Source organism: Nomascus leucogenys, chromosome 5 (assembly GCF_006542625.1).
Source record: "Nomascus leucogenys isolate Asia chromosome 5, Asia_NLE_v1, whole genome shotgun sequence".
NCBI classification, from domain to species: Eukaryota; Metazoa; Chordata; class Mammalia; order Primates; family Hylobatidae; genus Nomascus; species Nomascus leucogenys.
The window spans coordinates 69,154,544-69,171,972 of record NC_044385.1 but is presented as its reverse complement, the minus strand read 5'-3'; the positions used below and the strand labels follow the sequence as shown (position 1 = coordinate 69,171,972).

General features: G+C 39.3%; 1 protein-coding gene across 5 annotated transcripts in view; it reads left to right on the top strand.

The window, feature by feature from the left end:
* The window catches only part of EPSTI1 (epithelial stromal interaction 1), a 114,666-nt gene that overhangs the window by 46,884 nt on the left and 50,353 nt on the right, over window positions 1–17,429 (top strand). The window lies entirely within an intron of this gene.

The window sequence follows — 17,429 nt, the reverse complement described above, 5'->3', positions numbered from 1 at the left end:
TATTTTTAGTAGAGATGGGGTTTCACCATATTGGCCAGGCTGGTCTTGAACTCCTCCGGACCTCATGTGATCCACCTGCCTCGGCCTCCCAAAGTGCTGGGATTACAGGCATGAGCCATGTTCCTGGCCCAAAGCCGCTCTTTTCAACCCTTAAAAATATCAGATTCTCACTTATCTCTCCTTGATCTGGGAAAGACCTGGAAGGGGTAAGAGTGTCTCTACATATGCAAATTTCTCCCACAAAAGACAGCTTTACAGGGCCATTTCAAAATATGCCGAAGAAATATATTTTGGGGTATAAAATTTTTATTTCCTTCAGGGTCTGCTATCTGTCATGTGATGCTGTACCAGAGTCAGGTTGGAATTTGGTATCTTATTGCCACAAAGAGTCTGTTAGGGCAGTCTATGACGTCTATTTTAATGTGCTGGTTAGTTGTGCCTAAACTCCAAAAGGGAAGGGGCATTTAGAATTTGGTGGTGCATGCCTGTAGTTCCATCTTCTTGGGAAGCTGAGGTGGGAGGATCGCTTGAGCCCAGGAATTTGAGGTTACAGTGAGCTATGATCATGCCACTGCACTCTAGCCTGAGCAACTGCACTCTAGCCTGAGCAAGAGAGCGAGACCTTGTCTCACCAAAAAAAAAAAAAAAAAGCCACTCAAGTTCCTGCAGAGCTTGGTGAGAAGCAGAGCATGGCCGCTTCCCCCATGGCCCTCCCAGGAAAGCGGGGTCCAAGGACAAGCAAGCCTCTGCACTGCAGGCACCTGGAGCCCTTGCCATGGCTGTGCACCGGCAGGGCCCAGGCCTTGATGCAGAGGAGGACCCCTCTCTCCACTCCACCTCTTTGACCATCAGGCAGCTGCCTCTCTGAGCCCAGTCCCAGCTGGCTGCTGGGCCTCCCGGCCTAACCCTGCCTGGCCTAGATGAAGCCTTCAGGATGCAGCCCCTTTGGGTGGCGCCGGTGTGCGGGATGGGAAACCTGGCAGCTGCGGGAACACCATGGAGAGCGCTGTAGGGTGAGGCCTGGAAGGCGGGTCTGCAGACGGACCCGACTCCACCACCTCTGTAGGCCTGGAACCCTGCAGGACTGGGGCCTGGGGTGACCACTCTGTCCCAGTTGGGTGAGGCCTGCCTCATTCTTGATGACGACGGATCAAGGCCTTAACAGTCTGGAAGGCGAGCAGAGCCTTCCATGAAACTGCTAGAAGCCACCAGGTGGGGTTGATCTCCTGTCTACCATACCTTCATATCAGAAGAGAAATGGTAGGATAATAAGCCACATTTGGGCAATGGAAAGGCCCACTGGTCTTTGGAAAAGATGTACTGGCCCTGTATAGAAGACCTGTGTATGTCATAGGAAAAACTGCTCTCAACTGACCTCCCCAAAGTTTTAAAAGAATGCTTGCTACACCTAGCCCTTCTAGATGTAAACAGGTTTTGCCAAATTATGATAGAAGAGTCATAAAATTACACATCTTGCAAATGCTCACTTCTTAAAAAAACCATAGAAAATGTCTTCTGGGATGACTTTTTGAAATGGATTTGTGAGACCACCTCTGGAAGTGACATCAGGGATGACATGTCCACATTTGTTCAGTGGGTAAGAGGACTTGGGGTGGAAGACCTGAGAAGGAGAAGAAGGCTCCATGCTAGACTGATGATATTTAGGAGACATTTTCATATTTTAACCATCGCTTTGTGTGTGTATTTTATTCCTCACTACTGTATACATGGTTGGCAACACTAAGTACTTTTTTTTTGAAATGTCTGGGCTTTCTTCTAGATGTTCTGAAGTGCCTGATATGTTTTAAAAGTACAGGTAGTAAAATAACACATTTTGTGAACATCTTTTTGTTGAAATTCATATGAAATGTTTTTAGTGGGGACTGGCCAAACCACCTCTTGAGTAATACAACATTGTGTTTCAGGGGAGGAGGGAGGAGGGGGAAGTGGAAAGAGCTCTATGCCCATGTGCCTATAGTGAGGCAAGAGTAACCATTGTCCCTTACGTCTGTGAGTGTTGTTTTACTTATCTGTGTTTATAGTGTATATAAAGCAGTGATCCCCAACCTTTTTGGCACAGGGAACTGGCTTTGTGGAAGGCAATTTTTCCATGAATGGGGCAAGGGGGATGGTTTTGGGATGAAACCGTTCCACCTCAGATCATCAGGCATTAGTTGGATTCTCATGAGAAGCATGTAACCCAGATCCTTCATATGTGCAGTTCACAATAGAGTTTCTGCTCCTAAGAGATTCTGATACCACTGCTGTTCTGACAGGAGGCAGCGCTCAGGTGGTACTGCCCACTCACCGCCTGCTGTGTGGCCCAGTTCCTAACAGGCCACAGACCGGTACCCATCTGGCCCAGGGGTTGGGAACCCCTGATATAAAGGACAACCAAGTCCTAATTTACAACATCTAGTCCTTCTAGATATTAAAGAGGTTGCCTATGTATGACAAAAGTAGAGTTTGTAAACTAATATATTGTATAAATTTTGTTTTAAAATTCCTAGGAAATACTGTCTTCTGAAAATTTGAGCATTATTGAGTTGATGGGGAAGGAAAGGTTCTAGTCCAGAATGTTCATAGTTTGAAGGCATTTTCTTTTTTTTTTGAGATGGAGTCTCGCTCTTTCACCCAGGCTGGAGTGCAGTGGTGCAATCTCGGCTCACTGCAGGCTCTGCCCCCCGGGGTTCACGCCATTCTCCTGCCTCAGCCTCCCGCGTAGCTGGGACTACAGGTGCCCGCCACCACGCCCGGCTAATTTTTTGTATTTTTTAGTAGAGACGGGGTTTCACCGTGTTAGCCAGGATGGTCTCGATCTCCTGACCTCGTGATCCGCCTGCCTCGGCCTCCCAAAGTGCTGGGATTACAGGCATGAGCCACCGCGCCCGGCCAAAGGCATTTTCAAATTATAACTATCCTTAGATGTGTGCAGTTTATTCAAGACTACTGTGTATGTAGTGGACAAATTAACTCCTTATCTAAAATATTTAGGCTATCTAGATGTTTAAAAGTGCCAGTGTAATATTAAATGTAGAAGTAGTAAAACATTGCTTTGTGAATATAGTTTTGCTACAATGGATAGGAAATACCTTCTTTTGTAAATGGAATTGATAAATCATCTCTGAGCAGTATAGTACTATCCATACTCATACAATGTTTTAGAGCAGGTGGGAAGGAAGGAATTGCAAAAGGTAAAATGCTGGTGTTTATATTTGAATATATTCAGACACCATTTTTCTGTGTGTTTTGTGCATTTAGTTTTGCTATGTGTATAGTGTATATAATGGACAAATAAGTCCTAATTTTGCAACATCTACAGAGGTGCCAGTGTATGAGAAAGTACCTGGTAAAATCAGTACATTCCGTATACTTTGTTTTGCGATTCATAGGAAAGCTCGTCTTCTGTAAGTCACTTCTGGATATGAATTTGTTCAACCATCTCTAAGCATTATACATGCCTGTATTTGTCAACTGCATTGAAGGCAGAAGGAAGAAAGTAAGGAGGGAATGGTTCAAGGCCCAAATGGTCATATTTAGAAGATTCCTGAGATTCTAATCATTGTTATGTGTGTGTAATTTTATTCAATAGGGCCGTGTATATATTGGACAGTTCTTATATGAAATATCTAGTCTTTCTGTATACTTTGAAGTGTGTGGTATATTTAAAAGTAGGGCTACTAGAATAATGCTTTTTGTAAATAGTTTTTAAAAACAGATGGGAAATACTGTCTTCAGAAGTGGAATTGTTAAACCACCTCTGTGAACAGTATACTACTCTCTGTACTTGTTCGTTCGGTTGAGGGAGGTGGGAGGGAAGCAGTTGCAAAAGGTGTTTTGCTTTGCTAGTACATACTAGAAAATTTCAGCTAATCCGTTGCCCTGTATGATATGTACATGTCATTTAACTTTGCTGTACTTTATATATTGTGTACATACTGGAAAAATGGGTTCTTATTTTATATCTAGTCTCTACAGTGGAAAACTTAAGTCCTATTTGAAACAGCTAGTCTTTTGAGATATTTAAAAAGGCACAACACATTAAAATTAGAAGACTAACACCCATTAGGTATTTTTATGTTGTTATTTCACAGGAGTGGTTGCATTTGGGAACAGAGTCATTGAACTTGGTGTTTTGGAGAGTATGCTGACTGTTCATTGGATGGTGGCAGGTGCGGGGAGGAGTAAGTATGCAGAGAGAGGCTGTGAGTTAGATTAGTTCAGATTATCTAGCCATTGTTCTATATGTGCATTTTAATTAATATTGGTGTGTATCAAAGGATAAACAAGTCCTAATGCTAAAAGTTTGTTAAAAGTAGAGGTAGTAAAATAATTCCTTCTCAAATGTCCTTTTGTTAGTTTTTAGGAAGTCCTGTCTTCTGGGAGTGACCTTTGTTAATCTGCCTCTTGGAGCTAGACATCGTTCTGTACTTAGTCACTAGAATGGTGGAAGAGGGTGAAAGGAAGGGCTTTTTGCTAGTATCTCCATATATAGAAGACTGTCTTAGATTATAACCATAGGTCCATATGTGCATTTTTAGTAAAGTGCCTGTGTTTATTGTGGACCAAGTTAATTATTTTGCAATGTCTAAGCTTTATAGATGTCCTGAGGTAACAAAGTATGATAAAAAGTAGAGCTAGTGAATTAGCCAATTTGTACATTTTTTTTCAGTTATAATTGATAAAAAAAAAAAGATGCATGTTGGACATGGAATTGTTAAACCACTTCTGAGCAGTGTAGGTCAGGGCTTGTTCATTAGGTTGGCAGAAGAGGGGCAGAAGGAAATAAAAAGGGAGAGATATATACAGATGTGTTCATATTTACATTTTGATGCTAGCCATTGAGGTAGCTGTATCTCTTTTGGTTGTATTACAGGAATACATTAAGTAATTAAATAGAAACATACCTTCTTGCTAATATTTTAATGTTGTAGATCTGATAATTTTCCTAGAAACATTATACTTAGTATACTCTGTTGCTTTATGTTTCATTTTAAACTGAGCATTAAGGGAATGCTGTATTTTAATCGGAACTCTGCCAATACCTTTATCTAGAGGTCTGTTGCCGTTTTTGTCTTCTATGAAACTTTTGTCCCAAGACAGATAGGATTACATTCTTTTTTTCTAACAGATTGAGTTCGTGTAGTGTATTTTTGGTTATCAAAATACTTATATGGCTTTGGGATTTTCAATTGGTAAATATTCATGGTATGAAAAAGCATGATACATACGATAAGATCTCAATCCTATAAAATTGGATATTGTGTCTGTATACACACAGGACCTAGAAGGACATGTCAAACTTAACAACTACTTGTGCTTGTGGATGACTTTGTTCTTTGCTTCTTGTGTTTTTTTAGCTTGCTTTTAAAGAAGAAAGATTATTTTAAAAGCTTAAAAAACACCTGCTAAGTAATTTTGAACCTGTGGAATGTCAGGCTCAGTATTTGGCACATTTCATATAGGCTTTTTTTTCATTTAATTTTCAGATTAACCCTATTAGGGATATATCATCCCCATTTTAGAGGTGGAGGCTTGGATAATTAAAATTTTCCCAAAGTCACAGAGACAGTAAGTGATACGACTAAATGTAGCTCTTTTTTTTTTTTTTTTTTTTTTTTTTTGAGACGGAGTCTCGCTCTGTCGCCTACGCTGGAGTGCAGTGGCGCAATCTCAGCTCACTGCAAGCTCCGCCTCCCGGGTTCATGCCATTCTCCTGTCTCAGCCTCCCCAGCAGCTGGGACTACAGGCACACGCCACCACGCCCGGCTAATTTTTGTATTTTTAGTAGAGACAGGGTTGCACTGTGTTAGCCAGAATGGTCTCCATCTCCTGACCTTGTGATCCGCCTGCCTCAGCCTTCCAAAGTGCTGGGATTACAGGCATGAGCCACCACGCCCGGCCTAAATCTAGGTCTTGAGATTTTTGGGGGTTAGGGAAAATAGGTAATCGAGAGGCATGATATGTACTTTGAAGGTCAGGAATATCTGAGTAGGGTGTGGGGGTGGTGAGCACTGTAGAAACACAGGCTACCTGTGGAGAGGATATTGGAGAGGGTGGGACAGACAGCTCAGAGAGAAAGACTTGGGCAGTTGACTTCTTTTTCTTCCTACCAAGATCTGGATTTTGCTAGAATAGGCAAAAGTAAAGCTGAGGAAATGTGTCTGCTTTCTCTGGGATCAGCATATATGAATGACCTCCTCTTCCCAGGCCCAACATGGATTTGTACCGTAATTAAACTTACTGTAGGGTAGGTGGACTTTTGTGACCTCTCCTGGCTGCACTTTATTCCTAGGTACAATTTCCAGCCTTGTTTCTAGGGGAGAAGGGGCTCAGTTCTAAAAACCTCGGTTGGAAAAGCTCTTGGAACCAAGCCCATTCCAAAACAGGGCCTTCCTATTTCTAAATTGCCTTGCACCACCTTGAGCTCAGCCTGTCGATTGTAATATTGGAAAGTTTTCTTCATTTTTGCCATTGAAACCATGCATCTTTTTTACTTCCATTTGAATAATAGTGTGATTAGTTCCTATGGGGCACATCTTCATCTATTTTAGTCTCCTAGAGCTGAGAATCCAGGCAAGTCAGCTGAATATGCACACGTAGTCACCAAGTTTGCCTTCCAATATGCTCACAAAACTTCTAATGCCCTTCACGGGAGCTTCTGAAAGACACTTAAGGGCTCAGTTGATCCGTTATCCATATGGTAGGCTTAAATCCAGCCTTGAATTTTATAATCCAGGTAAGGTGAATAGAAAGTCATCCTATTCATAACTTTCTGTCTTATGCTAATAAAGTGAACTTATAGATACAAAAATCTCATATTTTGTTCAGAATAAGACTGAACAGCTTATGAAAAATCTGGTCAGAGGAATTCCTACCTATTGAATGTAAAATTATGTTGATGGTTAAAACCATATCACAGTCTCTACCCACTATCAGTTCTCCTTGCAGATATCCTAGTGTGTGTTACCTCATTTTCATTCCCACTGCCACTGCCCTGATGTCAGTATTATCACCTGCCGCTTGAATCATGGCCTTTGTCTTTTGTGATAACTTGTCACCCCCTGGACTACTGCAATGACTTTGTTACTATCTTTGCAACAGTCTCTTCATTGTCTTACATGTTTTGTCAAGTTTAGTTTTCTAAAACACAGCTTTAGTCATGTCAGTCTACTGGTTGAACAGATTTTATTATCTCCTATTCCTGCTGCCTATAAAATGAATTCCAGACTCCTTAGACATGCCATGGGGAACCATGGGCCATCTTAGATGTCAGAAAGGACTTATAGCATTTCGGTCTGTGTCAGGTTGATGTGGTTTGGCTGTGCCCCCATCCAAATCTCATCTTGAATTGTAGCTCCCATTATTCCCATGTGTTGTGGGAGGGGCCTGGTCAGAGGTAATTGAATCATGGGGGTGGGTCTTTCCCATTGCTATTCTTGTGATACTGAATACGTCTCATGAGATCTGGTGGTTTTATAAAGGGCAGTTCCCCTGCACCCGCTCTCTCTTGCCTGCCGCCATGTAAGATGTATCTTTGCTCCTCCTTCACTTTTCACCATGATTGTGAGGCCTCCCCAGCCATGTGGAACTGTGAGTCAATTAAACCTCTTTTTCTTTATAAGTTATCCAGTCTCGGGTATGTCTTTATTAGCAGTGTGAGAACAGACTAATATGTAGATGATTTAGGGGAAGGTTTAAGGAAGCAGAGCTTTGCTCTGAATTGGATCTTATCAGGAAGCAGGGGTAGGTCTATGATGAGGTATCTTAATCAATTCTATCTAGAAGGAAGGAAGACCAGAGTGAGACTCATGCTGTAATTGATAAAGAAGCAGCAGTCACTCATATTAGCCATAATTTTGGGATCTTTGGTCACTCTTGTAGTTTGTACAAGGTCCATGTATTTCTGTGTTCAGACATGTTATACAGTGATCTTGTTTTTGTTATGAGCTATTATAGTCACAGTGACCTCTTCTGATGTTGACATTATGTGACATTGGTTACTTTCAACAGGAGAACACCAAGGCCTAGCTGTGAGTGCCAGGCCAGTTTTTTATTTTTATTTTTTATCATACTTTAATTTCTGGGATACATGTGAAGAATGTGCAGGTTTGTTACATAGGTATACATGTGCCATGATGGTTTGCTGCACCTATCAATTCGTCATTTACGTTAGATATTTCTCCTAATGCTACCCCTCCACTAGCCACCTACCCCGTTGCAGGCCCTGGTGTGTGATGTTCCCCTCCCTGTGTCCATGTGTTCTCATTGTTCAACTCCCACTTATGCATGAGAACATGCGGTGTTTGTTTTTCTGTTCCTGTGTTAGTTTTCTGAGAATGATGGTTTCCAGCTTCATCCATGTCTCTGCAAAGGACATGAACTCATCCTTTTTTATGTCTGCATAGTATTCCATGGTGTATATGTGCCACATTTTCTTTATCCAGCCCCACATTGATGGGCATTTGGGTTGGTTCCAAGCCTTTGCTATTGTGAACAATGCTGCAATAAATATACATGTGCATGTGTCTTTATAGTAGAATGATTTATAATCCTTTGGGTATATACCCGATAATGGGATTGCTGGGTCAAATGATATTTCTGTTTCTAGATCCTCAAGGAATTGCCACACTGTCTTCCACAATGGTTGAACTAATTTACACTCCCACCAACAGTGTAAAAGTTTTCCTATTTCTCCACATCCTCTCCAGCAACTGTTTTTTCCTGACTTTTTAATGATTGCCATTCTAACTGGCATGAGATGGTATCTCATTGTGATTTTGATTTGCATTTCTCTAATGACCAGTGATAGTGAGCTTTTTTTCATATGTTTGTTGGCTGCATAAATGTCTTCTTTTGAGAAGTGTCTGTTCATATGCTTTGCCCACTTTTTGATGGGGTTGTTTTTTTCTTGTAAATTTGTTTAAATTCTTTGTAGATTCTGGTTATTAGCCCTTTGTCAGGTGAATAGATTGCAACAATTTTCTCCCATTCTGTAGGTTGGCCAGGCCAGTTATTGTCTTTCTCTGTATGCAATTAATAATTGGTAAAAAATAAAAATTGACTAGTTCCTTTTTTACAAAATAGTTTCACTTGGTTTTCATATCACTGGAACCTAGTACCATCCATGTTCTCCTTTTGGGAGGGCAGGGGATATGGGGGTTAGACTGCCTGAGTTTAAATTATAACATTTTTCCTCATTAATAGAACATTATTTAACCTCTTGGGGCCTTGTTTCCTCACATATAGCCTGGGGTAGGGGGTAACAATAGCTGCTAACTCGGAAGAAGATTAATTGATACAATTCACATAAGAAATCTAGGATAGCGTTTGGAAAGAGACGCTGAATACAGTGTAACTCCAACAAGGACAGCAGAGGAAGAAGTGAGGGAAAGTAAGCAGCCAACTCCAGCCTTTACCCCCAATGATAGAGCCTGAGAACCTCTTCTTGATGCGTAAGATTCACTAAGAAGGCCCTGGGGCCCAGAAAGTGCTCCTGGTAAACATGCTGTACCTGGGAGAATATGTGGTCCCCATCCTGGAGACAAGCCATCTGCATAGCCAACTTCATCACTTCTATGTGAGCTCTAAGAGCCTTATTTTAAAAATTATATGAAAATGAACTCTAGTTGAACAAATAATAAATCCAAGAAAGAGGAAGGCATAGATACCAGAACAATTGTGAACAAAGAAGACAGTGACATTTGTGGTCAAATATATGCTTGTTTTTCTGTTTAAATAAGAATCAACAGGATCTAATTAAAATCATGGAGGATTTTAGCACTAGAAGAGGCACAAGGAAGAGACAGGGATATGAACTACAATAAGTTTTTTTCGTTTGTTGCATGAGTGAATGTTGGATATTGATATCAATTCCAGAGATTCATAGAAAAATGTGCTTATTATATGTTTAATTATGTGCTTATTATGTGTACAAATTAGGATAAATAACACAAAAACATATAAGTATAATACAACAAATAAAAATTTGATCATCAATTTCCGCCTTTGCAATAAAAGGCAGAAAAGAAGGTGGAATTTTTCAATAAAAAGCAACAAAAAAGCAAAATATTAAGTCCAATAAGTCAGCATTCACAAAAAAGGTATACAGGCTAAATTATCTTATTAGAATAAAAGCTCTTGGATTGCCTAAAAAAAATACAAATCTAGCTATATTTGATTAGAAAGGATATCTATAAATCAAGAATTGAAAACAAAGTTATACATGTAAATGTTAACAAAAGAAGCAATATTAGTATGAGACAAATTGAATTCAAGGTGAAAAACATTCAACATGATAAAAGATATTTATGCAGATAAAATATATAATCCAAAGGAAAATGTGAGTCACAAATCTTTATCAAAATAGATTTGAAATACATACGACAAAAACTATTTGTCTGTAATATAGACTATGGATTTGCCAAATTTTCCTTTTATTTAACTAATTCTCCATAGAAATTAACAGACTAAGTGAACCAAAAAACTCTGTAAGGAAAGGAGGATTTGAATAACAATGCTAAGCATAATTGTATAGACATAAAATGTTGTACCCAATATATGAAAACAGATATTCTTTATAAATACTGACTTTAAAAAGACTGACTAAAATCTACTACAAAATTGGCCATGTTCAAGGCCTCAAAGACTCTTGGTAACCTCCAAAAAAACCCCAAATCCTAGAAAGCCATAGTCCCTGAGAAAAATGGAGTAAAATTAGAAATTAAGCAATATGAAATTATAAAGTCTATTTACTTAAAAATTTTTTCTCTTTCTTTCTTTTTTTTTCTCCAGTGTCTTGCTCTGTCACCCAGGCTAGAGTACAGTGGCATGATCATGGTTTGCTGTAGCCTTGACCTCCTGGGCTTGAGCAATCCTCCCACCTCAGCCTCCCAAGTAGGGGGACTACAGGTGTGCACCACTAGGCCCAGCTAATTTTTTAATTAAAAAATTTAAACTATCTTTAAAAATGACTATTGGGGAAAAATTAAAACCAAAACTGAAATTACTTTGAGATAAAAGACTAAAAACTTTAAAGCTGGTTGGAATAACTGTTATTGGCATTGTAATCAATCTATGAATTGAATTATTGAATGCTATAGAGAATCTAAAGTAGACCCATGTTTATATAAAAATTCAGTATTTAGGACTTTAACTATGAATGAAAGTATTTCTTTCAAACCAATGTCAAAAGAATAGACAATTTGACAATTTGTATTGAATCAACACAATAAAAATGTAATGAAGGATGATTTTATACTTTGGGGGTAGAAACTCCTTTTTAAGCAATATACAAATCTCAGAAGCCATAAAGAGAGACCATAGATTTAAGTACATAAAAATTTTAAAATACATGATAGAAGATATAATGAAGAACATTTTAAGTAAATAATAATCTAGGAAAAAATATTTGCGTCAAACATAATGGATAAAGGCTTAATTTCACAAAGAATGTTTATAGGATAATAAGAAAATAACAACTCAAAAATTGGCAAATTACTTGAACAAGCAGTTAAAAGAGGAAATAGGAACCAAAATATTCAGCTTCACTAATGATTAGAGAAACACAAATATAGATTTTATTATTACAGTGGCAAAAATATCAATGGGTTGATAATACTTCACGTTAGGAAAGGAGCTTTCATTTATTCAGCAATGAGCATGAGTCAGGTGTGGTAGCACGTGCCTGTAGTCCTGGCTACTTGGGAGGCTGAGGCAGGTGGATCGCTTGAGCCAGGAGTTTGAGGCTGCAGTGAGTTATGATCACGCCACTGCACTCCAGGCTGGGTGACACAGGGGAGACCCTATCTCTTAAAAACCCTAAACAGAAAAATCCTCTAAACTGATAAGCACTTGGTGTGTGTCAAGCACTATACTAGGTTCTAGGCATATATTGTGAATAAAGCAAATATGGCTCCATGAGTAAACGTGGAAATTAGTAGACAAGCTGACAAAGAACTGTGTAGGATAACTGTGTAGGATTTGAACAATTCCTATGAAGGAACATAGTGTTAGAGATAGGGTAAGTGACTGAGCATAATGGGACTAGGAAGGGAACATCTCTTTAGCATGATAGGTAGGACCCGACTTTCCAAGAAAATGGCATTTGAACTGAAGATAAAAGGATGAGAAGGAACCAGCCATACTGAGAACGAGAAAGAAAGTTCTAGGCTGAGGCAATGCCATATAGGGTACTCAGCAACCTGAAAGGAAGCTGGTGTGTTTGGGCTGAAGAGGAAAAAAGAGATCATGAAGTTGACAAGACAGGCAGGAGCTAGGCAGGTCAAGTGGACCACGCAGGCCATGGCACAGAGTCTGCATTTTTTTCAAGCCACAGGGATAACCTGTAGAAGATTTTTATTTTTCAGAAAGAAATGACTACTCTGGTTGCTGTGTTGTGAATAGATTTGAGAAGGCAAGAGAAGAAATGGAGAAACTACTAAAGATGTTACTGCAGTAGTCCAGATAAGAGTTGGTGGTGGCTCAGCTTAAGTGATGTCAGTGCAGAGAAAAGTACAGGCATGCCTTGTTTTATTGCACTTTGCTTTATTGCACCTCACAGATATTTCATTTTTAAAAATTTTATAAATTGTCAGTTTGTGGCAACCCTGTGTTGAGCAAGCCTATTGGTGCCATTTTCCCACTTTGTGTCATAGTGTCACATTTTGGTAATCTGTACAATATTTCAAACCTTTTCATTATGATTACAACTGATTTGGTGATCTATGATCAGTGATCTTTGTTGTTACTATTGTAATTGTGTTGGGGACCCACAAACCCTGCCCACAAATGACAGTGAATTTAATCAATAAATGTTGCATGTGTTCTAACTGCTCTCCTTACTGGCTGTTCCCCTGTCTATCTCTCTCTCCTCTTTGGATCTTCCTATTACCTGAGACACAACAATACTGAAATTAGGCCAATTAATAACCCTACAATGGCCCCTAAGCATGCAAGTAAAAGGAAATATCACGTCTCTCATTTTAAATCAAAAGCTAAAAATGACTAAGCTCAGTGTGGAGGCATGTTAAAAACCAAGATAGGACAAAAGCTAGACCTCTTGCACTAGTTAGCCAAGTTGTGAAGCAAAAGAAAAGTTCTCAAAGGAAATTAAAAATGCTACTCCAGTGAATATGTGAATGATAAGAAGGCAAAATAGCTGTATTGCTAATATGGAGAAAGCTCAAGTGATCTGGATAGATCAGACCAGCCAAAACATTCCCTTAAGCCAAAGCCTAAGCTAGAGCAAGGCCCTAACACTCTTTAATTCTATGAAAGCTGAGAGAGATGAGGAAGCTGCAGAAGAAAAGTTAGAAACTAGCAGAGGTTGGTTCATGAGGTTTAAGGAAAGAAGCCTCTTCCATAATATAAACATGCAATGTGAAGTAGCAAGTGCTGATGTAGAAACTGCAAGATATCCAGAACATCTAGTTAAGATCATAAGATCATTGATGAAGGTGTGTATACTAAACAACAGATTTTTTTTTTTTTTTTTGAGACAGAGTCTTGCTTTGTCTCCCAGGCTGGAGTGCAGTGGCGCGATCTCAGCTCACTGCAACCTCCTCCTCCCATGTTCAAGTGATTCTCCTGCCTCAGCCTCCCTAGTAACTGGGATTACAGGCACCCACCACCATGCCTGGCTAATTTCTTGTATTTTTAGTAGAGACGGTGTTTCACCATGTTGGCCAGGCTTGTCTTGAATTCCTGACCTCAGGTGATCTGCCCACCTCAGCCTCCCAAAGTGCTGAGATTACAGGGGTGAGCCACTGCGCCCAGCCTAACAACAGATTTTTAATGTAGATGAAACAGCCTTCTATTGGAAGAAAATGCCATCTAGGACTTTCATAGCTAGAGAGGAGAAGTCAATACCTACTTCAAAGGACAGGCTAACTTTTGTTAGGGGCTAATGCAGATGGTGACTTTAAGTTGAAGCCAATGTTCATTTGCCATTCTGAAAATCCTAGGGCCCTTAAAAAAGTATGCTAAATTGTGTGTATGCTCTATGAATGGAACAACAAAGCCTAGATGACAGCACCTCTATTTACATCACGGTTTACTGAATATTTTAGCCCACTAATAAGACCTGCTCAGAAGAAAAGATTCCTTTCAAAATATTGCTGCTCGTTGACAATGCACCTAATCACCCATGAAAACAACATTAATCTCCTTGTATATTTCCCAGGCATCTCAAAGTTAGCATATCTAAACTTAAACTTTTGATATTTTTCTCCCAAAACTTGGTTCTAATACCTATTAGGATATTTGGCAGTATTTCTAAACCAAATATCAAAACCAAGAACCAAGGTTTGGGAAGAAAAATATCAAAAGTTCAAGGTCAGACATGCTAAGTTTGAGATGCCTGGAAGATATACAAGGAGATTAATGTTTTCATGCTTGCGAATGCAGTCTCCATTCTGCAGCCTATGATGGATCAAGGAATAAATTTGATGTTCACATCTTATTATTTAAGAAATAGATTTTTAAAGGCTATAGATGGTGATTCTTCTGATGGATCTGGGCAAACTAAATTTAAAACCTTCTAGAAGGGATTTACCATTCTAGATGCCATCAAGAACACTTGTGATTCATGGGAGGAGGTAAAAATATCAACATTAACAGGAATATGGAAAAGGTTGATCCCAGCCCTCATGGATGACATTGATGGACTCAAGACTTCAGTGGAAGAAGTCACTGCAGATGTGAAAATAGCAAGAGAACTAGAATTAGAAGTGGAGCCTGAAGATGTGACTGAATTGTTGCAATCTTATGACCAAACTTCAGTGGATGAGGTGTTGCTTTTTATGGATGAGCAAAGAAAGGGATTTCTTGAGATGGGAACTACTCCTGATGAAGATGCTGTGAACATTGATTAAATGACTTAAAATTTAGAATATTGTATAAACCTAGCCGATAAAGTGGTGGCAGGGTTTAAGAGATTGACTTCCATTTTGAATGAAGTTCTACTGTGGGTGAAATGCTGTCAAACAGCATTGCATGATACACACAAATCTTTCATGAAAGAAAGAGTCAATTGATGTGGCAAACTTCATTGTCTTATTTTAAGAAATTGCCACAGCAACTCTGGCCTTTAGCAACTACCACCCTGATTAGTCAGCAGGTATCAACAAGAGCCTCCACCAGCAAAAAGATTGCAACTCACCAAATGCTCAGATGTTAGCATTTTTTTTAGCAATAAAGTATTTTTAAATTAAAGTGTACATTTTTCAAGACATAATGCTATTGCGCACCTAACAGACTACAATCTAGTGTAAACCCAACTTTTATATGAATGGAAAACAAAAAAATTTATGTGACTCACTTTATTGTAATATTTCATTTGCTTTTTTGCAGTGGTCTGGAACCAAACTCACAATATCTCTGACATATGACTATACCTACATATTGTATGTAAGTTCAATAGGTCATATTGATATTGGGGATGAAGAAGAAGGAAGAATCAAGGATGACTCCCAAGTTTCTGACTTGAAGTATTGGAGGTGTAGTGATGCCAAGTACTGAGGTGGGGGCTACTAGGTGAAAACCAAGGTTTGGGAAGAAAAATATCAAGTTTAAGTTTACATATTTAGAAAAATATCAAGAGTTTAAGTTTGAGATGGTTTGGAGATATCAAATGGGCAGTTGTACACATGAATTTGGTCTCACTGAGCAGATATGTGGGAAATATAAATTTAGGAATTATTAGCATGTAAATATAAAGCCATGAAAATGGATAAAGTCACTTAAGATGAAATTGCAGGTTTGAGAAGAAGGTCCAGGACCAAATACAGAGGAGCTCTATCATGTAGAGTTCAGGTAGATACAAAGGACATCTGAGACGTTGGGCAAATTAAGAGTGTGGTATCATGGAAAACAGGACAGAAATATTTCCAAAAGAAGAAATTAGTCAATTCTCCACTAGTGTTGAAAGGTCAAATGAGAGGAGGACCAGTGACAATGGCTGTCATCTTGACATGAATGATTTGGGTATGATGATGGGGCTGGAGCTTGATTGAATTGGACTTATGAGTAAATGGAGATACGGGAATAGATTGGCATTTATCAGTAACTCTTGAATAATTTGAAAATGAGAACAATGAAATGAGGCAGTAACTGGAAGAGGCTGTGGAATCAAAAGTTTTCTTAAATTGATCATGTTTGTATGCTGATAGAAATGATCCAGGAGAGGAGGAGAAGACTAGACACAAGGGGATGACAGAAGAAATAAACTTGAGAAAGAATATATGAATAGGTTCCTGAGTATACATAACCAGTGCTTAATGATCAGTCAATGATTAAAAGGAGAGTACTTCCCCTATTATAATTGAGGAAGCACTCTTTACATTTTTGTTAAAGGAAGATAGGTACAGATATAGTAAGACTTGAAAGATTTTGTGTTGAGAAGATGAAAGACTTATTTCTCTATTCTCAATGAAGTATGAGGAGATTGTCAGCTGAGAACTGAGAACAAACAAAAGGTACAGGAGAAGAATTCATGAGTGGGCCGGGCATGGTGGCTCACACCTGTAATCCCAGCACTTTGGGAGGCTGAGGCAGGTGGATCACCTGAGGTCAGGAGTTTGAGACCAACCTGGGCAACATGGTGAAACCCTGTCTCTACTAAAAATACAAAAAATTAGCCAGATATGATGGTGGGTGCCTGTAATCCCAGCTACTCAGGAGGCTAAGGCAAGAGAATCGGTTGAACCCAGGAGATGGAGGTTGCAGTGAGCTGAGATCACGCCATTACACTCCAGCCTGGGCAACAAGAGCAAAACTCTGTCTCAAAAAAATAAAAAATAAAAAAAAAGAATTTATGAGTGAAGCGGAGTAGAAGAATTCGGTAGGATGAAGCTAGAGTTAATGGACTTCATTTGAAGCCACTCTACTTTATCACTCCATCCTTCTTCATACCTCCCATCCCAAAACACCAGATATATTATTTTTCCCAAGTTTGATTTACTTGTTCTGGTGCAGATTCAGAGAAAGCAGATGGTTGACTTGATCTAGGTTTGAGATTTTTCCAGATATATATGATGGTAGCAGGGAGAAGAGGAAGAAAGGCATTTGTAAGGGAAAGATTTAAACAATGGACTATAGGCTCTAAGCTGCACAAGAATTAAAATAGATGGGAGCTGATGGTTAGAAAGAGGTGGCGAATCAGTGGTTTGGAAATCCTAGAGAGACTGGAATGTTGTTATATTGATAGTACTTGAAAGAAGAATATGGAATGACAGAAAGTTGTATTCAGGAATGGAATTTGTCAGATAGTTTGGAGAGAGGACATTTATTCATGACAACAATGTCCAGGGTATGGCCCTGGCAGTGTGGCTGAGGCAGAGTGAAGAAGAGCTACTGGAGACCAAGAAATCAAGAAACACAGCCTGTGGTGGGGGGGCAGCAATAGGATATCCATGTTGACAGTAGTCAAG